The 27,609-nt window shown below is 46.3% G+C and overlaps 2 protein-coding genes across 2 annotated transcripts in view; one reads left to right on the forward strand and one right to left on the reverse strand.

Annotated features, from left to right (window-relative positions):
* LOC310668789 (putative helicase senataxin) overlaps positions 1-27,609 on the forward strand; it is a gene marked incomplete at its 3' end in the record, with an annotated part of 486,105 nt that overhangs the window by 255,106 nt on the left and 203,390 nt on the right. The window lies entirely within an intron of this gene.
* The window catches only part of LOC310668848 (uncharacterized protein), a 111,547-nt gene continuing 100,371 nt past the window's right edge, over positions 16,434-27,609 (reverse strand). The window contains exons 4-5 of the mRNA XM_083422198.1: positions 18,310-18,695; positions 16,434-17,563 (exon numbers count right to left, since the gene is read on the reverse strand). The gene's annotated coding sequence lies outside the window, so the exon portion shown is untranslated. The remainder of the gene's footprint in view (positions 17,564-18,309; positions 18,696-27,609) is intronic.

The following is a 27,609-nucleotide window of genomic DNA, read 5'->3' on the forward strand; positions in this document are numbered from 1 at the left end:
GGCGGAGATTCAGATGGAGCTTCGCCGATCTAACCCTAGACGTAGAGCTGGGGCGCTGCGGCTTGGAAATGGAAACTGTACTTCAATAAAGACTTTTGTACATTACTACCGGCTAGCGTTGGTCCTCTGTGAGCTGGGACCAGGAGCCAGCTCTGATAGTAAGCTCCATCTCAAAAAATTTGGCACCAAAAACCTCGTATCGTGAGTGGACGCAGCGAGGGGAGAGGATTGGTGTTTCGCGAGCTCACAAAAGTCAGGCACGATGGCTACAGAACAGCAACTAGCGGGTCTGCAAAATGCAGTAACACAACTCAACGCGGAGATAATTGCATCCAGGAAGAGGGAAGAAGAAACGGCTGCCGTCTGCAGGGATCTCCAAGTCAGGTTGGAAGTGCTCACTAAGCAGGGGCAACCGGGACCCAAATCAGAGGGGATTGGATTGGGGAAGAGAGGAGGCAGCCTTGCATCTCATTTCGATGGGAATTTACAGTAGTACCCCAACTTCCGAGCAGACCTGCTGTTTGCGCTGGAACTGCTGGATAAAGACTTTAGAGATGAGCAAGAGAAGGTGGGATTTATCTGGTCCCATTTGCATGGGGAAGCTAAAGCGTGGCTGCGCAACCTGTGGAGAGATAAAGATCCGGCGCTCCAAAATGCGGATGCGTTCATTAAAGCGATGGATTCGTGTTTTCTATCAAATATAGACATTGATATCGCCAGAAAAGACATACATGGGCTCAAACAAGGTAGAGCCAGTGTAAGGCAGTACCATTCTCGCTTTTTTGGATTAGTCCATGCGCTGGGATGGGAGAAGGATTCTGCTCCAGTCAGAGACCTTTTTTGGGAAGGCTTGAATGCAAATGTGAAGGATGAGATTGCAAGGGGGGAGAGACCAAAGAGCACTAAGAAGGAGGTCCAGCGGTTTGTTGGTTTCACCAACTTTTACCGCAAGTTCATCAAGGGGTTCGCGATGCAGACGGCGGCCATTACCGACACACTCAGCTCCAAGAAGAAGAAGTTCATCTGGACGGAGCAAGCGGAGCAGTCCTTTCAGAAACTCAAGCGTCTCTTCTCGTCCGAAGAGCAGCTACTGCATGTGAATCCCAGCAGACCGATGAGGGTTGAAACGGACGCCTCAGACAGAGCCGTGGGAGCAGTACTATTACAGCAAGACCCGCAAGGGGACTGGAGACCGTGTGCCTTCTACTCCAGGAAGCTCAGCAAGTCAGAGCAGAACTACACCATCTGGGACAGGGAGTTGCTGGCCATTCATGCAGCATTCAAGGCGTGGCGGCACTTCCTCATCGGAGCCAAACACACGGTGCAGGTCCGCACGGACCATAAGAACCTGGAGTACTGGCGCACGGCAAGGTTCCTGAACCAGAGGCACATACGTTGGGCGGAGTTCTTTGCAGATTTCGACTTCAGGATAGAGTACATCCCAGGCGACAACAACATCATGGCGGATGCACTGTCCAGAAAGCCGCAATACCTCGAAGAGGAGGCACCAGCAGCGGCCAAGCACATTTTCGCACCGAAAGCGTGGGCGTGCGCTTCAGCAACCGTGGATCTGGATGCTGTCCGTCGAGCGCTGCAGGAGGACCCCTTCGCACAAGCCAAGATGGAGGAGGTGCACAGGGGCACGGCGAACGACGACGAGTTCCAGATACGCGACGGATTACTCATCCGCAGGGGGGCTCTCTACGTACCGGGAGACGACCTCCACGCGAAAGTACTGCAGCAGTTGCACGACGCACCCACCGCCGGGCACTTTGGCAAAGAGAAGACGGTAGAATTAGTAGCCAGAGATTTTTGGTGGCCCAAGATGCGGGGGGAAGTCGCGGATTACGTCTCGAGGTGCGACACCTGCCAAAGGGCCAAGTCAGTGCACAAACCGCCGGCGGGACTGCTCGAACCGCTGCAGACACCGAGCGAACCGTGGGAGAGGGTGGCCCTGGACTTTGTCACGGATTTACCCAGCTCGAGGGGCAAGACGGCAGTGCTAGTGGTGGTGGACATATTCACCAAAATGGCCCACTTCATTCCGTGCGCGAAGGTGGCCACGGCGGAACAGACCGCCAAACTGTTCATAGACCACGTGTTCAGGGTTCACGGTCTGCCACGGTCTATCCTGTCCGACCCGGGGCGACAGTTCATCTCGAACTTCTGGCAGAAGCTGATGGGTTTCCTGAACGTCAAGATCAACCTAGCGTCGGCAAGACACCCGCAGACCAACGGACAAGCGGAGCGAGTCAACGCCATCATGCAGCAGTACCTGAGATGCTACGCAAATCAGCAACCGGCAACATGGGTGGACTACCTGCCGCTCGCTGAGTTCGCCTACAACAACACGAAGCACGTGTCCACGGGGGTGACACCGTTCTTCGCCAACAACGGGAGGCATCCCAGAACCTTCCCGGGATTAGAGAGACTGGGGGAGGGGGAACCACAGGCAGCGGAAGCCTTAGCGTCAGAGTTGCAGGAGGTTCACGAACAGCTTCGGAGGCAGTTAGAACTAGCAAAGCACGCATACAAACTGCAGGCTGACAAGCACAGAAGGGTTGGGGAAGACATACAGGTGGGAGACTGGGTTTGGTTAGCAGCCCAGGCAGTGCCGACCAGATCGTTAGCGAAGAAGAAGCTCGGACATAAGCAGCTAGGACCTTACCAAGTCGAGGCACGGATCAATCCAGTGGCCTTCCGGTTGACACTTCCGGAGGGATCCAGAATGCACCCAGTGTTCCATAGATCAGTGCTCACGCCCTACAAAGCACCTCACAGATTTCAGGAGCCGGGCACGGCACCAGACACGCTCAGGGAGACGCCCACAAGGAGGGGGTCGCCACGAGGGGAACCAATCAACCAGGTCACAGAGATTTTAGACTCGAGATGGGGGGAAGAGGGAGTAGAATATTTCCTCGCCAGAGAAGGTACCCCGGCCGGCGACAACCGTTGGGTGCCGGACTATGCCTTGGACGAGCCTCTTCTCAAGGAAGAGTTTCATGCCATTTTCCCACACAGGCCCATGCCAGCCGCGTATTTCGACGACTGGCTTTTCACACCCACATTGTCAGCCAGCACGTTCCAGGGATTCACCTCGGACGAAGAACCGGCACTAGAAACACGTTCCCCGGAGGGGTCACCCTCGGGGTCTGCCTCAGACCGTTCTTATTGGTGGGACGATCGAACAGAGGAGCAGTGGCGCAGGAAGTGGTTGAGGGGTCCTTGGCAGGCAACGTTCCCAGAGGAGACCGGGGGAGAGACGGACATGGACGTTTTGGGGGAGGACCTTGGGTTCGAGCACGGCGGCAAGGAGATGGAAGCAGAGGAAATCGAGGTCGGCGAGAGCACGGAGGACGTGCCGGACTTATCCGGCTGGATGCACGCCACAGGGGACGAACTGTATCCGGCATTCACCCCCACAATGACGGAGCACCCAGCACCCACACCTGAAGGAGGGGAGGGGGGAAGGGGGGGCTTCGAGGGGGGGATGGATGTCAGGGGTTCAGGAGCAGAGGCACAGGAAAGGGAGGAAATAGAGAGCGAGGGGGAGGAGTCCGAAGGAAATGTTAGTGATGACAGCGGTCCGAGGTCTCTGAGTCTTTCCAGCGAATCGGAAGATTCACAGAAAGGGGCCCCCATGGTCAGGGCAAGGGGGGTGCCGAGGGGGACATCCCAGGAAGAAGGGGCCAGGGGGGACTCAGAGAGCAGCAGTTGGAAATCAGGACCAGCGTGCACACCAGAGTGCAGCAGGGGGGAGGAGTCCCAGACATCGGGATCAGGCGGCGCACTGGCAGCGGGAGAACATGAGGCAGGATTGACCACGCCTCCGTCGGGGAGCGAGGAAACGGTCAAGAGGAAGGTTGAAGGCTGGGCGCGCGCGCCAAGTTCAAATGTACAGGAGGGCGGCACAGTCGGCAGCCCGGATAGGGAGCCAGGTCCCAAAGCCCGCCGGAAAGAGCGGGAGGAGTCAGGGGGGTCATCGTCAGCCTCAGAAGAGTCCAGGAAGGAAGGGACCCCGGGGGGTAACAGGACCCAGAGGAGAAAGGAGAGACGGAAGAGGTGGAGTAAGGCTAGAGTCTTAAACTGGTGTACAGGGGGCGGAGATTCAGATGGAGCTTCGCCGATCTAACCCTAGACGTAGAGCTGGGGCGCTGCGGCTTGGAAATGGAAACTGTACTTCAATAAAGACTTTTGTACATTACTACCGGCTAGCGTTGGTCCTCTGTGAGCTGGGACCAGGAGCCAGCTCTGACAACTGCCTAAAGGGATCAGGGAGGAGGAGGGGGCGCAGGCTGGGCAGCAGGCGGGGAGCTGAGGCAGTGGGTACAGCTGGGTTGGGCTCCCCACCCAACCCCAAGTTCTGCAACTTTGTCTTTCTTGTATTCTATCCTGGATTCCTGTACTTGGTGCACACACACTCTTTTTTAAATTGTTTCAAAATAAAATATCCACTGTGCAGAGATTGTTCTGGTGTTTGGAGGGGAGCTACACTTGCCTTTGCTGGTTTCTCCACTGCTCTGAAGCTCAGCCAGATTTTCCAAATGTAGTCGCCTTGGGCCCTCGCAGCACACATGAGGGAGAGGCTGTGGGGCTTCAGGTCGTGCAGATACCATGGAATCTGACTTCGCTCTTCACAACAAGGCTTGCAGGTGCAGAAAGAGGGCTACATTGCTTCCCCAAGGTGTTTCTCAATTGCTCTCCTTCCTCATACTGCTTGCAGCTTGCAAGTTTCAGCCCAGCAGCAGCTGGCTGCGAATTATTGCATAGACTCTTGAGGGGAGGTCTGCCCTCCCCTCTCCCCATTAAGCTTTGTCTCCAGGGCTCAGTGGTAGGAGGGAGAACAGAGGAAGAAAAAGAACTGGGCTTGGCTTGAGGGGGTTATGAGAGCATATGTGCACCTGGTGCCAAGGGATAAGGCTGCAGAACTGAGCAGAGCACACTTAAGAGCAGGAGGAGCTGAGCCCTGCTCCCGCCACCACCACCACCAACAGCAACTCCTAGATGTCCACTTGTTCTTCTGAAGGGAGTCCCAAAAATGACCAAAGGATACTGGAGCTCTGAGAGCAGCTATGGAGACTGCAGAGTCTGGATGGGAGCTCTTTTATTATTTATTTTCATTTGAAGTGGGATGGAGTGGAGGCTAGATGAATCACTTTGAGGGGGGGGGAAGCAGGCGGAGAGCAGTGGAACGGGATTGGGAACTTCCCCCTTCCCCACTGAAATAATCCAACTGGGCACCCTAGGAATTGGCAGGGCCAACCTGCGCATGAGGTGTTGCGAGGCCATTGGCTCAAGGGGGGGCAGATCAAGGTCCATAGAGCACCATGCTTGCAGCCATGCCACTATTGTAACCACGGTCATGCCCTTGTGCGGGTTTTGCCAACACAACCTGCTCCTCTCCAGCCTCCTTTCCTGAAGGAGAAGCAGAGGCAGGGCTCAGGGTGTTTCTGCCTCAAGCAAAAACATCCTCAGTTGGTCCTGGCAGTGGACATTAGAAATTGCTTTCGATATGGAAAAGAGTGGAGTGAAGGAAAGTGGGGGGAGGGACTGAGTGTGTTAAAGGAAAATGGATGAGTTTTCCAAACTAAAATTGGGGTTGAAGACAGAGCTTGATTGAGTCACAAAAGGGGCTTCTGTCAGCCCAGTGGAATTTTCGGCTCCCCACATCCCAGCGTCTTAAAACACAAGAAGAGCTTGGGGAATCAATTTTGTGCATAAGGTAGATGTTTGGCATGGTCTGTCCTTGATGTGAAAAGAGGATCCTTTCAATATTTACTTTGGTGAACTACAGCTCCCACAACAACAACTCTGAAGGTGACGCAGATGTTCAGAGCGGGGTGCTGATAATGCCAAGGTCATAAGTTTGATCCCTGTATAGGTCAACTGCATTATTCCTGCATTGTAGGGGATTGAACTAGATCAGTGGTTTCTAATTAGCTAATTACTGAGGACCCCTTATTTTTCAAAAGCCAAGCCACAGACCCCCTACTTTTGAAAAATTTGATAACTCTATGGTAGTTACCTCCATGGAAATTAGATGAGCAAATGGATAGCAAAATTCCTTGAGTGGGGAGAAGGGTTCAATGTTATAATAGATTAGGTATGGACAGTCCTTCAGTACAGCACAACTTGACACTTAAAGACCTTTGAGTCCTTTCCAAAAGGACTTCACCCACTATTTAGGGGGGAAGTATGTCAGAACTGACCTTCTGCAGTACTGATTCCACATTCTTGGACTCCTAATCTTACACGTAAATTAGAGCTGGAACCATCTCAGGCCCTATGGCTCTTGAAATGACCATGACCTATTGAGCAAAACCACAGAATCAACCTCTCTGGTGACTAAACCCCACTTGCTTTTACAAAATAAATTAACAACAGAGGAAAATCATGGAAGAAATAAAATGGCTTTTGAAATTAACGAAGGTGATTCCTATTATCCACATGTATTACGGGACGTGTTCAAAGCGCCCCAAGGGGAAATTCTGTAAGCAAAGGTAGCAGATACACAAGGACACATTGCTAAACGAAACAAAGGGATTTGGAGTGAACAGGTAGTACCAGAATGTACAGAATTGTACCTAGAAAAAGGTTACAACTGGATTACCTTTTTGTAAACAAAAACAACAACAACCCCCAAAATAAAACTCAGAAGCAGCAGGACTCCTTAGGAACTCTTAAAAAAACAAAACACAAAACTGCATATCCCTACCTAGTCACCAAATGTGAGGGGAAACGTAAACAAGAATCTTACACTGCTTTAAATGATAGCCAGATTCTGCAATTTTTTACCACACCAGAAGTAAAAGCACGGGGCATTAATAAGTTTTTGAAAAATCATGCACTTCATTTGTAGGCAAGCGAAAGCTTTCTGAAATGTACAAAATCTTACTAAGACACACAATCTGTTGAAATGACCAAGCAGCGGACGAGATTCGGGGACAGTGGTGTGCCGCCTGGGGAAATGTTCCTTTCCATTCACCTGAAGCAAAGATGTGGTGACCTTGTGCATCCATAAATAACTTTCAGAAATGTATTTCATTACTTCCCAAACCTTATCAATGGGCTACCAAATGGCATTTCTTTCTGTTTTGGATGAAACTGGGGAAGCAGCTTTAGAAGAAGGGGTTGCTGACATTCACTGGCCTGGAAAACACCTGATGCCAATATGATGGCAAATTGTGGGTGGTGCATTGATGGAGAAAGTAAGGCAACAAATGGGGACATGACGCCACTGGTGTTCTAAAGATACATTTCATGTAAAGATTATGACGGGCTTCTTCAAATGCACATAGCCTCTTACAAGCAGAGGTTTTAGATTAATTTTCTGTAAACATCTGTAATAAATAGTTGTCACTGAAAATACGACCAAACAATGCAATGCTGGACTCATCCCTCCTGTCAATGTGCCTGGAAAGAACGGGTCCAAATAGTTTCCGCCTTACTCTGCTCCTTTTTCTGTGAAAGCCTGCTCTTTAGCTTTCACATCGGAGCAAACCTCAATCCACCCCTCCCAAATAAACCTTTTTAATGAGCCCCCCTACTCTGTGTGTGCTTTAAGCTAACTGCTTTCTTTGGCTCCTGTTTCAATGTGCAGAAATTGAGCACATGAATTTTTCAGCATCGGGAGTTTCCCCCAAGACAGAGTCGAGATCAGGCGTGTTTGTGTGGCTCCACGCTTGCAGTTATTGGGGCTTTGGCTAAGAGGAGTGCATGCACTTTCAGCAAGACATAGCTAGCTAGCTAGCTAGCTAGCTAGCTAGTTTACATCACTTTGCTACAGTTTAAATTTCTGCATGCCATCTGCTGTTATGGAACAAGTCATCCCCATGATCCCTCTAGCCCAGTGTTCTCTAGGGTGGCCCACAGAAGCTCTCAGGGGTTTCAGACAAAACATTTGTTCACTTCAGCATATAGCAGTCCAAAGAAATGTATGCTCTCACAGGCTCCCCCGTCCTTGGGGTAGAGGTTTGACGTCTGAGACTAGATCTGCAGGACTCAGAAACATTTCACTCTGTAGAGATGAGTAGTCGGCACCATCCAAGTATAGGAGGAGGGGGGTGGGGTGGAATACAGGGCTGAGAAATAGAAGAATGCGTTCAATCTCCTACACGAAGCCAGAGCCAATTATGAAGATTGACCAGTTGCTTATAGATCAAATGCATGGATCATGCAGCTGCAAAGAGGTCTACCCAGCTGCTCCCACAGGCAACATGGAATTCTTCTGTGCAATTTACTGTGTTGTTGTTGTTAAAGATGTAAGACAAGCCTATATTGGAGTTCCGGTTGATCACGGACCGAAGACGCAAGCAGAAATTTTCTCTTGGGAGAGATTCTGAGCTTTAGGAGGAAAAAAGGGGCACTGCAAGGGCGCTGCAGCCCCCATATCCCCCCTGGAGGGAATCCAAGGGGTCAGGTTCCTGGCAAAGCTTTTTTGCAGACCACCCGGCCGTCAGGTAGCCTCTCAAAGGGGTGAAGAGTACGGCGGAGTGAAGAAGCAGGCTACAGGAAGCCATTTTCTATCCTCCAAAAGCACAGCCCCAGGCTTGCACGGAGAAGTGATCGACTCTCAATCAATAAGAAATTCAGACCTAAACTAAGGTACCGTATTTTTCGCTCTACAGGACGCAATTTTTCCCCTTCAAAAATGAAGGGGAAATGTATGTGCGTCCTATGGAGCGAAGACGCTATACCCCCGCGACCCTCTCCCGGCTGGAGAGGTGACACGCGGCTATGGCAGGAGCCTCTATAGCCGCGCGTCACCTCTCCAGCCGGGAGAGCGCGCGCGGGGCTAAAGCAGCCCTCCGCGACCCTCTCCCGGCCGGAGAGGTAACGCGCGCCTATAGCAGGAGCCTCTATAGCCGCGCGTCACCTCTCCAGCCAGGAGAGCGTGCGCGGGGCTAAAGCAGCCCCCCGCGACCCTCTCCCAGGTGGAGAAGTGACGTGTGACTATGGCAGCAGCCTCTCCGCTGCGCCTTTCCACTGGTCCCTGACATGCTCTTTGGGGCTGGTGGTGGGCTTCCCCCCACCAGCCCCAAAGAGCAGGTTGAAAGGAACCTGAAGCCTGGAGAGCAAGAGGAGTCGGTGTGCACCGACCCCTCTCGCTCTCCAGGCTTCCAAGGTAGCCGCCTGAACACACCTTAAATGGCACCTTGTTTTAGAGCGGGAAAACAAGAGGGGGAAAATTCTCCCTCTCTCTGCGCAGCGCCTCCTGCTGCTTCGCTGGAGGGGCGCTGGGCAGAGAGGGGGAGAATTTTTTTTTCTTGTTCTCCCCCCTCTAAAACAAGGTGCGTCCTATTGTCCGGTGCGTCCTATGGTGCGAAAAATACGGTATTTACTGAAATTTATAATTGGGAAAGGATTCGGATGGATGAAGTCGTAAAAAGGAGCTCAGCATCATCTGAAATCTAAGATATACGCAGGAGGTATTCATGGAATGCAAGGGAGTGGAGTGTAATTTACTGCAAGCGGTTTTTCTCTGATGTTTAATGAGACTGGACATCTACTTAGAAAATAAGGATTGAGAGTGTAAAAAGATACTAATTAATAAGTTTTGAGGTTTTTCGGTGGAACTGATGGGACCGTGGGAAAAAGGATCATCTAGAGCTTTTCAGTTTCGGTTTTAAAAAGTAACTGCGCAACAAATATAAAAGACTTTTGTCTCTATTTTTACTGTGATAATTTTTTCTTTTCTGGCAGCAACTGAGGGTAAGGAGGGTTAAAAAAAAGACAGACTGGACTATTTTCTCTACTACAGATAATTTAAAGGGTATTTGCTGAAGATATTAGAACTTTTAAAGGCTACCCCCCCTCCTTCCTACCTCTAAGGCTCCACGGGATATGAAAGGATTGTTTATTTTTGTTTGAGTTGCTGCTTTTCTGGTGTGGCTTCTGTGCTTTTTATGCTCATTTGATTTATGCCTTGGACACGATAATCTAAAAGGTTTAAAAGATTGCACTTGGATTTTGGATTTGTTTTTATGCGAGACATACTCTCTCCACTCCCTGTAACTACTTGATGGATTAATTAAATAAGTGGCAAGAAGATTAATTATAGACCTTTTAAGCTTCAAACTCTTTGATGAAAATCTGGCCTGATTTGGATTGACTAGCCATTCAAGAGGCAAGAAGATATTTTTCTTTCTTCTTTTTTTATATATAATATAAAGGGGGTGGTTTTGAATTTATAATACTCTACTTTGTTTTCACTTCTTATTTTTTATTTTTGGTTTTAATTCAGGTCTCGTTTTAAGTGTGGAAATAGCCAAGCAAGTGCCAAGAAGATTTATTTGAACTGATTGACTTGGGATTTAATTTTTTTTAAAAAATGTCTCACTCACAGAAAAAAACAAGTGAGGGAGCGACACCAGGGGACAGGAAAGGCTCAAGACAGGAGTCAGAACTTAAAGGAGATATATTGGAAATGTTTGCTGAAATTAAAAAGGATATAAAACAAAGTGGGGGAAAAATAGAATCTAAATTAGAACAGGTGGATAAAAAAATAGGACAAATGGATAAAAAAATAGAAGTGACGGTGAATGAATTAAAGGGACAAATAAAGGAGGTTACTAAAAGGACACAAAGCTTGGAAGAAGGGTTGAAAAGAACAAAGTTAGAATCATAGAATCATAGAGTTGGAAGAGACCACAAGGGCCATCGAGTCCAACCCCCTGCCAAGCAGGAAACACCATCAGAGCACTCCTGACATATGGTTGTCAAGCCTCTGCTTAAAGACCTCCAAAGAAGGAGACTCCACCACACTCCTTGGCAGCAAATTCCACTGTCGAACAGCTCTTACTGTCAGGAAGTTCTTCCTAATGTTTAGGTGGAATCTTCTTTCTTGTAGTTTGGATCCATTGCTCCGTGTCCGCTTCTCTGGAGCAGCAGAAAACAACCTTTCTCCCTCCTCTATGTGACATCCTTTTATATATTTGAACATGGCTATCATATCACCCCTTAACCTCCTCTTCTCCAGGCTAAACATGCCCAGCTCCCTTAGCCGATCCTCATAAGGCATTGTTTCCAGGCCTTGGACCATTTTGGTTGCCCTCCTCTGGACACGTTCCAGTTTGTCAGTGTCCTTCTTGAACTGTGGTGCCCAGAACTGGACACAGTACTCCAGGTGAGGTCTGACCAGAGCAGAATACAGTGGCACTATTACTTCCCTTGATCTAGATGCTATACTCCTATTGATGCAGCCCAGAATTGCATTGGCTTTTTTAGCTGCTGCGTCACACTGTTGGCTCATGTCAAGTTTGTGGTCAAACAAACTTGTGGAGCAAACAGCTGTTGCTGTTGTGGAGCAAACAGCAAGCAGACCTAGTGGTGGGAGGAAAAAATCCTTAAATAAGAGACACGGGGGAATGACTAATGGACTTCAATGTCTGTACACTAATGCACAAAGCATGGGAAATAAACAAGATGAGCTTGAGCTCTTGGTACAGCAAACTAAATATGACATAATAGGCATCACTGAAACCTGGTGGGATAAGTCCCACGATTGGAATGTAAAAATGGAGGGATACAATCTATTTCAGAGAAACAGACCAGACAAGAAAGGAGGAGGAGTGGCGTTATATGTCAGGGATGTGTATACCTGTGAAGAGATCCAAGATTTAGAACCTCAAAGCCAAAGTGAGAGCATTTGGGTCAAAATTAAGGGAGAGAAGAATAATAGTGACCTCATTGTGGGAGTTTACTACAGATCCCCAAGCCAAACGGAGGACATAGATGATGCCTTCCTGGAACAGATGGCCAAGCATGCAAAAGGAAGGGAGATAGTAGTAATGGGGGACTTCAATTACCCAGATATTTGTTGGATGTCAAACTCAGCCAAGAGCATAAGGTCAAACAGATTCCTCACTGGCCTTGCAGACAACTTCATTGTCCAGAAAGTGGGAGAAGCAACAAGAGGAACAGCCATTTTAGATCTGGTCCTAACCAATGTCGATGACCTGGTTAATGGGGTAGAAGTGGAAGGATCATTAGGCGCAAGTGATCATGCTCTTCTGAAGTTTACTATACAACGGAAAGGAGCAGCCAAGCATACTAGGACTCAATTTCTTGACTTTAAGAAAGCCGACTTCATAAAACTTAGGGAAGTGCTGGGTGAGATCCCATGGACAGTAATACTAAAAGGAAAGGGAGTTCATGATGGCTGGGAGTTTGTTAAGAGGGAGATAGTAAAAGCACAACTTCAGGCAATACCAATGAGACGGAAACATGGAAGGTGCCTAAAGAAGCCAGGGTGGCTATCTAAAGAACTTTTAACTGAGTTAAGATTAAAAAAGGATGTGTACAAAAAATGGAAAAGGGGGGAAACCACCAAAGAGGAATTCAAACAAATAGCCAGCACGTGTAGACACAAAGTCAGAAAAGCTAAAGCACAGAATGAACTCAGGCTTGCTAGAGAGGTTAAAAGCAACAAAAAAGGCTTCTATGGGTATGTTCGTAGCAAAAGGAAGAACAAAGAAACAGTGGGGTCACTCAGAGGAGAAGATGGTGAAATGCAAACAGGGGACACAGAAAGGGCTGAACTCCTCAATGCCTTCTTTGCCTCAGTCTTCTCCGATAAAGAAAACAATGCCCGACCTGAAGAATTTGGAGGAAATGATTCAGCAGAGGAAACACAGCCCAGAATAACTAAGGAGATAGTACAAGAATACTTGGCTAGTTTAGATGTATTCAAGTCTCCAGGGCCAGATGAACTGCATCCAAGAGTATTAAAAGAACTGGCAGATGTGATCTCAGAACCACTGGCAGTCATCTTTGAGAATTCCTGGAGAACAGGCGAAGTCCCGGCAGACTGGAGGAGGGCAAATGTTGTCCCTATTTTCAAAAAGGGGAAAAGAGAGGACGCAAATAATTACCGCCCAGTCAGTCTAACATCAATACCAGGGAAGATTCTGGAGCAGATCATTAAGCAAACAATCTGTGAGCACCTAGAAAGGAATGCTGTGATCACCAATAGTCAGCATGGATTTCTGAAAAATAAGTCATGTCAGACTAACCTGATCTCGTTTTTTGACAGAATTACAAGCCTGGTAGATGAAGGGAACGCAGTGGATGTAGTCTACCTTGATTTCAGCAAGGCATTTGACAAGGTGCCCCATGATATTCTTGTAAAGAAGCTGGTAAAATGCGGTCTTGACTATGCTACCACTCAGTGGATTTGTAACTGGCTGACTGACCGAACCCAAAGGGTGCTCATCAATGGTTCCTCTTCATCCTGGAGAAGAGTGACTAGTGGGGTGCCACAGGGTTCTGTCTTGGGCCCGGTCTTATTCAACATCTTTATCAACGACTTGGATGATGGACTCAAGGGCATCCTGATCAAATTTGCAGATGACACCAAACTGGGAGGGGTGGCTAACACCCCAGAAGACAGGATCACACTTCAAAACGACCTTGACAGATTAGAGAACTGGGCCAAAACAAACAAGATGAATTTTAACAGGGAGAAATGTAAAGTATTGCACTTGGGCAAAAAAAATGAGAGGCACAAATACAAGATGGGTGACACCTGGCTTGAGAGCAGTACATGTGAAAAGGATCTAGGAGTCTTAGTTGACCACAAACTTAACATGAGCCAACAGTGTGATGCGGCAGCTAAAAAAGCCAATGCAATTCTGGGCTGCATCAATAGGAGTATAGCATCTAGATCAAGGGAAGTTATAGTGCCACTGTATTCTGCTCTGGTCAGACCTCACCTGGAGTACTGTGTCCAGTTCTGGGCACCACAGTTCAAGAAGGACACTGACAAACTAGAACGTGTACAGAGGAGGGCAACCAAAATGGTCAAAGGCCTGGAAACAATGCCTTATGAGGATCGGCTAAGGGAGCTGGGCATGTTTAGCCTGGAGAAGAGGAGGTTAAGGGGTCATATGATAGCCATGTTCAAATATATAAAAGGATGTCACATAGAGGAGGGAGAAAGGTTGTTTTCTGCTGCTCCAGAGAAGCGGACACGGAGCAATGGATACAAACTACAAGAAAGAAGATTCCACCTAAACATTAGGAAGAACTTCCTGGCAGTAAGAGCTGTTCGACAGTGGAATTTGCTGCCAAGGAGTGTGGTGGAGTCTCCTTCTTTGGAGGTCTTTAAGCAGAGGCTTGACAACCATATGTCAGGAGTGCTCTGATGGTGTTTCCTGCTTGGCAGGGGGTTGGACTCGATGACCCTTGTGGTCTCTTCCAACTCTATGATTCTATGATTCTATGATTCTATGATTCCTAGATCCTTTTCACATGTACTCCTGTGTGAGTGTCTGGAGGCGGTTGGAGGATGGATGGCGGCAAACAGATTGAGATTGAATCCTGACAAGACAGAAGTACTGTTTCTGGGGGACAGGAGGCGGGCAGGTGTGGAGGATTCCCTGGTCCTGAATGGGGTAACTGTGCCCCTGAAGGACCAGGTGCGCAGCCTGGGAGTCATTTTGGACTCACAGCTGTCCATGGAGGCACAGGTTCAATTTGTGTCCAGGGCAGCTGTGTACCAGCTCCATCTGGTACGTAGGCTGAGACCCTATCTGCCCGCGGACTGCCTCGCCAGAGTGGTGCATGCTCTGGTTATCTCCCGCTTGGACTACTGCAATGCGCTCTACGTGGGGCTACCTTTGAAGGTGACCCGGAAACTACAACTAATCCAGAATGCAGCAGCCAGACTGGTGACTGGGAGCAGCCGCCGAGACCATATAACACAGGTCTTGAAAGACCTACATTGGCTCCCAATACGTTTCCGAGCACAATTCAAAGTGTTGGTGCTGACCGTTAAAGCCCTAAATGGCCTCGGTCCAGTATACCTGAAGGAGCATCTCCACCCCCATCGCTCTACCCGGACACTGAGGTCCAGCACCGAGAACCTTCTGGCGGTTCCCTCACTGCGAGAAGCCAAGTTACAGGGAACCAGGCAGAGGGCCTTCTCGGTAGTGGCGCCCTCCCTGTGGAACGCCCTCCCACCAGATGTCAAAGAGAACAACAACTACCAGACTTTTAGAAGACATCTGAAGGCAGCCCTGTTTAGGGAAGCTTTTAATGTTTGATGTATCACAGTATTTTAATATTCTTTTGGAAGCCGCCCAGAGTGGCTGGGGAAACCCAGCCAGATGGGCGGGGTATAAATAATAAATTATTATTATTATTATTATTATTATTATTACTGCTCTCAAGCCAGGTGTCCCCCATCTTGTATTTGTGCCTCTCATTTTTTTTGCCCAAGTACAATACTTTACATTTCTCCCTGTTAAAGTTCATCTTGTTTGTTTTGGCCCAGTTCTCTAATCTGTCAAGGTTGTTTTGAAGTGTGATCCTGTCCTCTGGGGTGTTAGCCACCCCTCCCAGTTTGGTGTCATCTGCAAATTTGATCAGGATGCCCTTGAGTCCATCATCCAAGTCGTTGATAAAGATGTTGAACAAGACCGGGCCCAAGACAGAACCCTGTGGCACCCCACTAGTCACTCTTCTCCAGGATGAAGAGGAACCATTGATGAGCACCCTTTGGGTCCGGTCAGTCAGCCAGTTACAAATCCACTGAGTGGTAGCATAGTCAAGACCGCATTTTACCAGCTTCTTTACAAGAATATCATGGGGCACCTTGTCAAATGCCTTGCTGAAATCGAGGTAGGCTACATCCACTGTGTTCCCTTCATCTACCAGGCTTATAATTCTGTCAAAAAACGAGATCAGGTTAGTCTGACATGACTTATTTTTCAGAAATCCATGCTGACTATTGGTGATTACAGCATTCCTTTCTAGGTGCTCACAGACTGTTTGCTTAATGATCTGCTCCAGAATCTTCCCTGGTATTGATGTCAGACTGACTGGGCGGTAATTATTTGGGTCCTCTCTTTTCCCCTTTTTGAAAATAGGGACAACATTTGCCCTCCTCCAGGGAGGAAGGATGGAGTGTACCTGCGTCTGAGCAATTTGTGGAGGAAATGGAGGCCTTACACCAGCAACTCAGGCTGAACTTGGAGCGGGCCAAGGAAGTTTACAAGAGGCAGGCAGACAGGCACCGTCGGGAGGGGGAGGCCGTATGGGTGGGAGACCGGGTGTGGTTGTCATCCCAAGAGTTGCCCCTAAAGGGAGGGTGCAAGAAGTTGAAGCCTAGGCGGCTGGGGCCTTTTGAGGTAATACAGCAGGTTAACCCAGTGTCATTCAAACTCAAGTTGCCTGACAGCATGAAGATACATCCAGTGTTCCATAGGTCCCTACTTTCACATTACAGGGAGGGGCGGGAATTCCTGGGACGGGAGGGAGGGGTTACCACCCACCCGCAGGTAGAGGAGAGGGAACACTGTAACGAAGCTACGGAAATACTCGATTCGAGGTGGCGAGGTCGCCAGGTAGAGTACTTGGTAGCCTGGGAGGGAGAACCCAGGTCTGAAAACTCTTGGGTCCCTGCTGAATCAATCCCTGACGGGTATCTCATAGAATCATAGAGTTCATAGAATCATAGAATCATAGAGTTGGAAGAGACCACAAGGGCCATCGAGTCCAACCCCCTGCCAAGCAGGAAACACCATCAGAGCACTCCTGACATATGGTTGTCAAGCCTCTGCTTAAAGACCTCCAAAGAAGGAGACTCCACCACACTCCTTGGCAGCAAATTCCACTGTCGAACAGCTCTTACTGTCAGGAAGTTCTTCCTAATGTTTAGGTGGAATCTTCTTTCTTGTAGTTTGGATCCACTGCTCCGTGTCCGCTTCTCTGGAGCAGCAGAAAACAACCTTTCTCCCTCCTCTATGTGACATCCTTTTATATATTTGAACATGGCTATCATATCACCCCTTAACCTCCTCTTCTCCAGGCTAAACATGCCCAGCTCCCTTAGCCGTTCCTCATAAGGCATCGTTTCCAGGCCTTTGACCATTTTGGTTGCCCTCCTCTGGACACGTTCCAGTTTGTCAGTGTCCTCCTTGAACTGTGGTGCCCAGAACTGGACACAGTACTCCAGGTGAGGTCTGACCAGAGCAGAATACAGTGGCACTATTACTTCCCTTGATCTAGATGCTATACTCCTATTGATGCAGCCCAGAATTGCATTGGCTTTTTTAGCTGCCGCGTCACACTGTTGGCTCATGTCAAGTTTGTGGTCAACCAAGACTCCTAGATCCTTTTCACATGTACTGCTCTCAAGCCAGGTGTCACCCATCTTGTATTTGTGCCTCTCATTTTTTTTGCCCAAGTGCAATACTTTACATTTCTCCCTGTTAAAATTCATCTTGTTTGTTTTGGCCCAGTTCTCTAATCTGTCAAGGTTGTTTTGAAGTGTGATCCTGTCCTCTGGGGTGTTAGCCACCCCTCCCAGTTTGGTGTCATCTGCAAATTTGATCAGGATGCCCTTGAGTCCATCATCCAAGTCGTTGATAAAGATGTTGAATAAGACCGGGCCCAAGACAGAACCCTGTGTCACCCCACTAGTCACTCTTCTCCAGGATGAAGAGGAGCCATTGATGAGCACCCTTTGGGTTCGGTCAGTCAGCCAGTTACAAATCCACTGAGTGGTAGCATAGTCAAGACCGCATTTTACCAGCTTCTTTACAAGAATATCATGGGGCACCTTGTCAAATGCCTTGCTGAAATCAAGGTAGGCTACATCCACTGCGTTCCCTTCATCTATCAGGCTTGTAATTCTGTCATAAAACGAGATCAGGTTAGTCTGACATGACTTATTTTTCAGAAATCCATGCTGACTATTGGTGATCACAGCATTCCTTTCTAGGTGCTCACAGACTGTTTGCTTAATGATCTGCTCCAGAATCTTCCCTGGTATTGATGTCAGACTGACTGGGCGGTAATTATTTGGGTCCTCTCTTTTCCCCTTTTTGAAAATAGGGACAACATTTGCCCTCCTCCAGTCTGCTGGGACTTCGCCTGTTCTCCAGGAATTCTCAAAGATGATTGCCAGTGGTTCTGAGATCACATCTGCCAGTTCTTTTAATACTCTTGGATGCAGTTCATCTGGCCCTGGAGACTTGAATACATCTAAACTAGCCAAGTATTCTTGTACTATCTCCTTAGTTATTCTGGGCTGTGTTTCCTCTGCTGAATCATTTCCTCCAAATTCTTCAGGTCGGGCATTGTTTTCTTTATCGGAGAAGACTGAGGCAAAGAAGGCATTGAGGAGTTCAGCCCTTTCTGTGTCCCCTGTTTGCATTTCTCCATCTTCTCCTCTGAGTGACCCCACTGTTTCTTTGTTCCTCCTTTTGCTACGAACATACTCATAAAAGCCTTTTTTGTTGCTTTTAACCTCTCTAGCAAGCCTGAGTTCATTCTCTGCCTTAGCTTTTCTGACTTTGTGTCTACATGTGCTGGCTATTTGTTTGAATTCCTCTTTGGTGGTTTCCCCCCTTTTCCATTTTTTGTACACATCCTTTTTTAATCTTAACTCAGTTAGAAGTTCTTTAGATAGCCACCCTGGCTTCTTTAGGCACCTTCCATGTTTCCGTCTCATTGGTATTGCCTGAAGTTGTGCTTTTACTATCTCCCTCTTAACAACTCCCAGCCATCACGAACTCCCTTTCCTTTTAGTATTCCTGTCCATGGGATCTCACCCAGCACTTCCCTAAGTTTTATGAAGTCGGCTTTCTTAAAGTCAAGAAATTGAGTCCTAGTATGCTTGGCTGCTCCTTTCCGCTGTATAGTAAACTTCAGAAGAGCATGATCACTCGCGCCTAATGATCCTTCCACTTCTGCCCCATTAACCAGGTCATCGACATTGGTTAGGACCAGATCTAAAATGGCTGTTCCTCTTGTTGCTTCTCCCACTTTCTGGACAATGAAGTTGTCTGCAAGGCCAGTGAGGAATCTGTTTGACCTTATGCTCTTGGCTGAGTTTGACATCCAACAAATATCCGGGTAATTGAAGTCCCCCATTACTACTATCTCCCTTCCTTTTGCATGTTTGGCCATCTGTTCCAGGAAGGAATCATCTATGTCCTCCGTTTGGCTTGGGGATCTATAGTAAACTCCCACAATGAGGTCTCTGTTATTCTTCTCTCCCTTAATTTTGACCCAAATGCTCTCACTTTGGCTTTGAGGTTCTAAATCTTGGATCTCTTCACAGGTATACACATCCCTGACATATAATGCCACTCCTCCTCCTTTCTTGTCTGGTCTGTTTCTCTGAAATAGATTGTATCCCTCCATTATTACATTCAAATCGTGGGACTTATCCCACCAGGTTTCAGTGATGCCTATTATGTCATATTTAGTTTGCTGTACCAAGAGCTCAAGCTCATCTTGTTTATTTCCCATGCTTTGTGCATTAGTGTACAGACATTGAAGTCCATTAATCATTCCCCCGTGTCTCTTATTTAAGGATTTTTTCCTCCCACCACCAGGTCTGCGTGCTGTTTGCTCCATTTGGTCTATGACATTTGGATGATCATCTTCATCAATTGATAGACTCCTACCTTCAGGAGCACTTTCTCCCTCCCCCACATTAGTCAGTTTAAAGCCCTCCTGATGAGGTTTCTGAGTTTTTTGGCAAAAACATTCCTCCCAACCGTTGTGAGGTGCAGCCCATCGCTTGCCAGAAGTCCATCTTCAAGAAACTGCAGTCCGTGATCTAAGAATCCAAACCGTTCCTGTTTACACCATTTGCGAAGCCAGCTGTTTACTTCCACTATTTTCCCCTCTCTCCCTGGGCCACGTCGTTCAACTGGGAGGACAGATGAGATGACGATTTGTGCATTTAATTGCTTCAATTTCCTGCCCAGAGCCTCGTAGTCTCTTTTGATCTTCTGGAGGCTATTGCTTGCAGTGTCATTGGTTCCCACATGAACCAAGACAATTCACAATGATAATAAATAAAGAAGTGGAATGGAATATTAAAAGAATGAAACAAAGAAATTTTGAATTTGCTAATAAATCAGGAAAATGGTTGGCTTGGCAGATTAAGAAAAGAAAGGAACAGAATACAATTAACAAAATCATCGTTGAGGGAACTGAAATAGATAATCCGAAAGGAATTAGAAAAGGATTCTTGGATTTTTATAGACATTTATATAAAAGAAGAGAGAAGAGCAATATGAAAAAATAGAAAAAAATTTAAAGGAAAAAGAGGTGCAGAAAATCCCGACTGATAAAAGAGACAGACTGAATGACCCAATAGAAACTGAAGAGATAAAAGAGGCTATAAAGGAATTAAAAAAAGGAAAGACACCAGGACCAGATGGATTTACGGCAAGGTATTATAAAGAGATGAAACACATCCTACTAGTACCATTGAAAGAAGTTATGAATAATATCTTAAAGAAAAAAGAAATTCCTGAAACTTGGAAAGAAGCTTTTATCATGTTTATTCCAAAACAAGACTCTGATCTAACACAAGTAAAAAACTATAGGCCTATTTCGTTGCTAAACAATGATTACAAATTATTTGCAAGTATTTTAGCTAAGAGGATGAAAAGGTTATTACAAGAAGTGATTCATAAAGATCAAGCTGGTTTTCTACCTGGCAGACAGATGAAAGATAATATAAGAAATATAATTAATATTTTGGAATATCTGACAGCCAGAAATGAAAAACAAGCTATGTTGATATTTGTGGATGCAGAAAAGGCCTTTGATAATATATCTTGGGATTTTATGTTAAACAATTTAGAAGCTATGGATGTAGGTCAAGAGTTTTTTAATGGTATAAAAGCTATATATACGGAACAAAGAGCAAAATTGATTGTAAATAATGTGACGACAGAAGATATACAAATAACTAAAGGTACAAGACAGGGATGTCCTCTTTCGCCACTATTATTCATCTTGGTGTTGGAAATCTTTCTGAGATCTATAAGGAAAAATAAATCAATAAGAGGGGTAACAGTCCGTCATAATGAGTATAAGGTTAAAGCCTTTGCCGATGATCTGGTATTGACTGTGGAAGAACCGTTAAGAAGTGTTAAAGAGGTATTAGAGGAGATAGAACAGTTTGGTCAAGTAGCAGGATTCATACTAAATAAGAAAAAAAAACTAAAATAATTGCTAAAAACATGGAACAAGGTCTGATAGAAACAATGCAACAACAAACAGGAATAGAAGTGGTTAAGAAGGTTAAATATTTGGGAATTTGGTTAACCCAAAAAAATATTGATCTGTTTCAAAACAACTATATACCAATGTGGAATGGAATTAAAAGGGACCTGGAGGTGTGGGGGAGGATGAAGTTATCATTTTGGGGAAGAATTTCAACGATAAAGATGAGCGTGTTACCAAAGATGTTATTTTTATTTCAGACAATCCTGATAATCAAAGGGGCAGTAATATTTAAAGAATGGCAAAGAACAATTTCAAGGTATATCTGGCAGGGTAAGAAGCCAAGAATACAGTTTACCGTATTTTTCGCTCTATAGGACACACTTTTTCCCCTCCAAAAATTAAGGGGAAATGTGTGTGCGTCCTATAGAGCGAATGCAGGCTGCGCCGCTAAGCTGAAAGGCAGAACAGGGAGACGGAGCACTGCGGAGGGCTCCGTCTTGCTGTTCTAGCTTGGGGACAGCTGCGCGCAAAGCTTCTCCAGGGCAGCGGGGTGCCTTCACCCCACTCTCTTGCAGAGGCTAGCAAGGCTGTTCCCAAGCCAGAACAGCGAGACGGAGGGCTCCGTTTTGCTGTTCTAGCTTGGGGACAGCTGCGCGCAAAGCCTCTCCAGGGCAGCGGGGTGCCTTCACCCCGCTCTCCTGCAGAGGCTAGAGAGGCTGTTCCCAAGCCAGAACAGCGAGACGGAGGGCTCCGTTTTGCTGTTCTGGCTTGGGGACGGCTGCGCGCAAACCTCTCCAGGGCAGCGGGGTGAAGGCACCCCGCTCTCCTGCAGAGGGTAGCAAGGCTGTTCCAAAGCCAGAACAGCCAGATGGAGGGCTCCGTCTCGCTCTTCTAGCTTGGGGACGGCTGCGCGCAAAGCCTCTGCAGGGCAGCATGGCGCTGCACTCCAAAGGCTTCAGGGATCTTTGAGGCTGGGGGTGGGGGGAAGCAGCGCTTCCCCCCACCGCCAGCTCCACACGCTCGGGTGAATGCACCTTGAACGCACCTTGTTTTAGAGGGGGAGAACAAGGAAAAAATTTTTTTTGTGCTGCAGCACCACAAAAACATGGATCCGAGCCATGGATCCTCATGAATTCATATGATTTTTATATTGAAACAAAATAAAAACACCATGATACTCTAGACCACATTTAGTCTGTAGGCAGAACCAACAAAATCACGCATCCACTGTTTCGTGGTGCCGCATTGGCCCAAAAACATGGTTAAAAAACACGGATCCTCATGATTTTAGCACTAGATCAGCCCGAAGTCACCATCAGATCAAATATCATGGCCATGGTCGCAGCCTGCACCAGAAAAATCACGGATCCACGGATTCCTGGTGACACCGTGGGCCAAAATCATAGAATCATAGAATCATAGAGTTGGAAGAGACCACAAGGGTCATCGAGTCCAACCCCCTGCCAAGCAGGAAACACCATCAGAGCACTCCTGACATATGGTTGTCAAGCCTCTGCTTAAAGACCTCCAAAGAAGGAGACTCCACCACACTCCTTGGCAGCAAATTCCACTGTCGAACAGCTCTTACTGTCAGGAAGTTCTTCCTAATGTTTAGGTGGAATCTTCTTTCTTGTAGTTTGTATCCATTGCTCCGTGTCCGCTTCTCTGGAGCAGCAGAAAACAACCTTTCTCCCTCCTCTATGTGACATCCTTTTATATATTTGAACATGGCTATCATATCACCCCTTAACCTCCTCTTCTCCAGGCTAAACATGCCCAGCTCCCTTAGCCGATCCTCATAAGGCATTGTTTCCAGGCCTTTGACCATTTTGGTTGCCCTCCTCTGTACACGTTCTAGTTTGTCAGTGTCCTTCTTGAACTGTGGTGCCCAGAACTGGACACAGTACTCCAGGTGAGGTCTGACCAGAGCAGAATACAGTGGCACTATAACTTCCCTTGATCTAGATGCTATACTCCTATTGATGCAGCCCAGAATTGCATTGGCTTTTTTAGCTGCCGCGTCACACTGTTGGCTCATGTTAAGTTTGTGGTCAACCAAGACTCCTAGATCCTTTTCACATGTACTGCTCTCAAGCCAGGTGTCACCCATCTTGTATTTGTGCCTCTCATTTTTTTTGCCCAAGTGCAATACTTTACATTTCTCCCTGTTAAAATTCATCTTGTTTGTTTTGGCCCAGTTCTCTAATCTGTCAAGGTCGTTTTGAAGTGTGATCCTGTCTTCTGGGGTGTTAGCCACCCCTCCCAGTTTGGTGTCATCTGCAAATTTGATCAGGATGCCCTTGAGTCCATCATCCAAGTCGTTGATAAAGATGTTGAATAAGACCGGGCCCAAGACAGAACCCTGTGGCACCCCACTAGTCACTCTTCTCCAGGATGAAGAGGAACCATTGATGAGCACCCTTTGGGTCCGGTCAGTCAGCCAGTTACAAATCCACTGGGTGGTAGCATAGTCAAGACCGCATTTTACCAGCTTCTTTACAAGAATATCATGGGGCACCTTGTCAAATGCCTTGCTGAAATCAAGGTAGACTACATCCACTGCGTTCCCTTCATCTACCAGGCTTGTAATTCTGTCAAAAAATGAGATCAGGTTAGTCTGACATGACTTATTTTTCAGAAATCCATGCTGACTATTGGTGATCACAGCATTCCTTTCTAGGTGCTCACAGATTGTTTGCTTAATGATCTGCTCCAGAATCTTCCCTGGTATTGATGTTAGACTGACTGGGCGGTAATTATTTGGGTCCTCTCTTTTCCCCTTTTTGAAAATAGGGACAACATTTGCCCTCCTCCAGTCTGCCGGGACTTCGCCTGTTCTCCAGGAATTCTCAAAGATGACTGCCAGTGGTTCTGAGATCACATCTGCCAGTTCTTTTAATACTCTTGGATGCAGTTCATCTGGCCCTGGAGACTTGAATACATCTAAACTAGCCAAGTATTCTTGTACTATCTCCTTAGTTATTCTGGGCTGTGTTTCCTCTGCTGAATCATTTCCTCCAAATTCTTCAGGCCGGGCATTGTTTTCTTTATCGGAGAAGACTGAGGCAAAGAAGGCATTGAGGAGTTCAGCCCTTTCTGTGTCCCCTGTTTGCATTTCACCATCTTCTCCTCTGAGTGACCCCACTGTTTCTTTGTTGTTCCTTTTGCTACGAACATACCCATAGAAGCCTTTTTTGTTGCTTTTAACCTCTCTAGCAAGCCTGAGTTCATTCTGTGCTTTAGCTTTTCTGACTTTGTGTCTACACGTGCTGGCTATTTGTTTGAATTCCTCTTTGGTGGTTTCCCCCCTTTTCCATTTTTTGTACACATCCTTTTTTAATCTTAACTCAGTTAAAAGTTCTTTAGATAGCCACCCTGGCTTCTTTAGGCACCTTCCATGTTTCCGTCTCATTGGTATTGCCTGAAGTTGTGCTTTTACTATCTCCCTCTTAACAAACTCCCAGCCATCATGAACTCCCTTTCCTTTTAGTATTACTGTCCATGGGATCTCACCCAGCACTTCCCTAAGTTTTATGAAGTCGGCTTTCTTAAAGTCAAGAAATTGAGTCCTAGTATGCTTGGCTGCTCCTTTCCGTTGTATAGTAAACTTCAGAAAAATCATGGTTTTGAAGCACGGGTCCTCATGGATCGTCATGCTTTTTGCATTGGGCCAACCCAAACTCACTGTCAAATCACACGTCATAGCCAGGGGCACAGCCTGCACCACAAAATCACGGATCCACAGCTTCCTGGCCATTCCATGGCCCAGAAACGTGATTTTGAAGCTCGGCTCCTCATGGATCCTCACCCTTTTCGCATTGGGCCAACCCAAACTCACTGTCAAATCACACGTCATGGCCATGGGCACAGCCTGCACCACAAAAATCACGGATCCACAGCCTCCCAAAATCATGAGTTGCACTACAAAAATCACAAAAATGCCCTTACTTGCACTGTTAATGTCACCACTGGAACATTATTATTAGAGCCGATAGGAGAATGTATGACTATATATTGTACCAAGATATGGTTCATCTTCAAGAACAGGTCAAATACATGCCAAAGTATTAAAGAGGAGAAAAAATATGAAACTGCTTACATACTGTCAACTAATATCCAGATCCAAGAAAGCCTGTATGGCAAACATTTAAATCAGTGAAAAGACAGAATTTGAGCCCATCATAACAGAGTTCTACCTTTTGGGTAAAATTTATAAATTATTACTCAAATATGACACCGAGCCCGAACAAGCAAAACCTTATATGACAAAATGGATGCAAAAATTTTAAGAGCAATTTACAGGGGAACAATGAGAACAATTATGAATAAAGGAATAAAGGAATAAAATTTACTGCAAGTTAAGCCCTAAAACAAAATTGGTACAGTGGAACCTCAGGTTGCAGACATAACCCGTGACAGAGGCACGTCCGCAACCCAGTGTTCTCATCCTGAAGCGCCGCGTCTGCGCAGGCGCCGGTGCAATTTGGCGCTTCTGCGCATGTGCGAACAGCAAAACCCGGAAGTAACCTGTTCTGGTACTTCCAGGTTTCCCGCAGTCCATAACATGAGGGATGACTGTACAAAAATGTTCTTTCAATGGTATATAAAGATATACAGAAGATGAATAATGAAATGAATGGACATTGCTGGAAAAATCATAGGAATCTTAAGGAATCTTCTTCCATTTATGGTGGACCTGTGAAAAGACCAAAAAGTTTTGGAGGAAAGTTCATTTCGAAATTAAAAATGTAAAAAAACAACCCTAAATTTGCATTGGACCCCAAAACTATGCTGTTGGGAATGACTCCTTCAGCTACTGTATTGTGAAATCGTCAGTGGAACTATTTAGTTATATGACCACAGCATTCAGAGTGGTGTTGGCTAACATATGGAAATCTGACATATGTCCTGAAATAGATGCATGGAAAGAGAAACTATCAGAATATGCAGTAATGGCAAAACTCGCCAATTTAGTAAATAATTGACTCATCTTTATAATTTGTATACAACTTAACAGAACGGTAACAAAATGAACATCTGTATGGATTTGTATAGTAGACCTTAGTTACAAAAATATTTCCTGTTTAAAAATAGAAGCTTTGTGTGTATATGATAAAGAAAGAAATATATAGTAGAAGAATATTGTCTGTCTGATCTAGAAATGAAATCATATTTTAAAATAATTTTGCTTTAAATTTTTATAATCATATATGGTATTTCTCCAATAGCAAACTACCTAGAATTGGAAATAATATTTAGTACACTAACCTTTGTTTAACTCTTGATAAATGTCAGCTTGCTGAGTTATTTTGTACCATTGTGATTCAATGTTATACAGGTGAAACTCGGAAAATTAGAATATCATGGAAAAGTTCATGGAATATCATGGAAAAGTTCATTTGTTTCAGTAATTCAACTTAAAAGGTGAAATTAATATATGAGAAAATCTCCGGGTAGACGGCTGCGTTGACCCTGGACTTGATGAAGCACAGTGGACCAACACCAGCTGATGACATGGCTCCCCAAATCTGTTTTCTGATGAGAGCAGCTTTTGCATCTCATTTGGAAACCAAGGACCCAGAGTCTGGAGGAAGAATGAGGAGGAACACAATGCCAGATGCTTGAAGTCCAGTGTGAAGTTTCCACAGTCTGTGTTGATTTGGGGAGCCATGTCATCAGCTGGTGTTGGTCCACTGTGCTTCATTAAGTCCAGGGTCAACGCAGCAGTCTACCAGGAGATTTTGGAACACTTCATGCTTCCTTCCAAAGACGAGCTTTATGGGGATGCTGACTTCATTTTCCAGCAGGACTTTGGCACCTGCCCACACTGTCAAAAGTACCAAAACCTGGTTCAATGCCCATGGGATTACTCTGCTTGATTGGCCAGCAAACCCGCCTGACCTGAACCCCATAGAGAATCTATGGGGCATTGCCAAGAGAAAGATGAGAGACATGAGACCGAGCAATGCAGAAGAGCTGAAGGCTGCTATTGAAGCATCCTGGTCTTCCATAACACCTCAGCAGTGCCACAGGCTGATAGTATCCATGCCACGCCGCATTGAGGCAGTAATTGATGCAAAAGGGGCCCAGACCAAGTACTGAGTACATATGCATGCTTCTACTTCTGAGAGGTCCAATATTGCTCTATTTGCAGTCCTTGTTTTGCTGATTTCATTTAATATTCTAATTTTCTGAGATTGTTAATTTAGGGCTTTCTTCAGCTGTACGCCATAATATCACAATTAGAACAAATAAAGGCTTGACATACCTCGCTTTGCATGTCATGAGTCTGTCTCATATATTAGTTTCACCTTTTAAGTTGAATTACTGAAATAAATGAACTTTTCCATGATGTTCTAATTTTCCGAGTTTCACCTGTATTTGTGCTCAGTACTTTGTAGGATTTGATAATCTGCGAACTTCAGCAGATTAGAGTCCACCGCTCTTAACCACTACACCACAGAAACGTACCTCTTAAAACTCTGGAGCAAGCTGTTCAGTTCAGCCTTATAGTGATACTGATTTGCGGAGGGAGGGTTGGTGATGAGCAAGTTCTGTTCCCATTTCCCAACACAGAGACCATAGAGCAGTTTCTTTTGGGGGCTGAACCTGCAGGGTGTTTCTGTTCAG

This window comes from Podarcis tiliguerta (assembly GCF_965153285.1).
Source record: "Podarcis tiliguerta genome assembly, chromosome: W".
In the NCBI taxonomy this organism is placed as follows: Eukaryota; Metazoa; Chordata; class Lepidosauria; order Squamata; family Lacertidae; genus Podarcis; species Podarcis tiliguerta.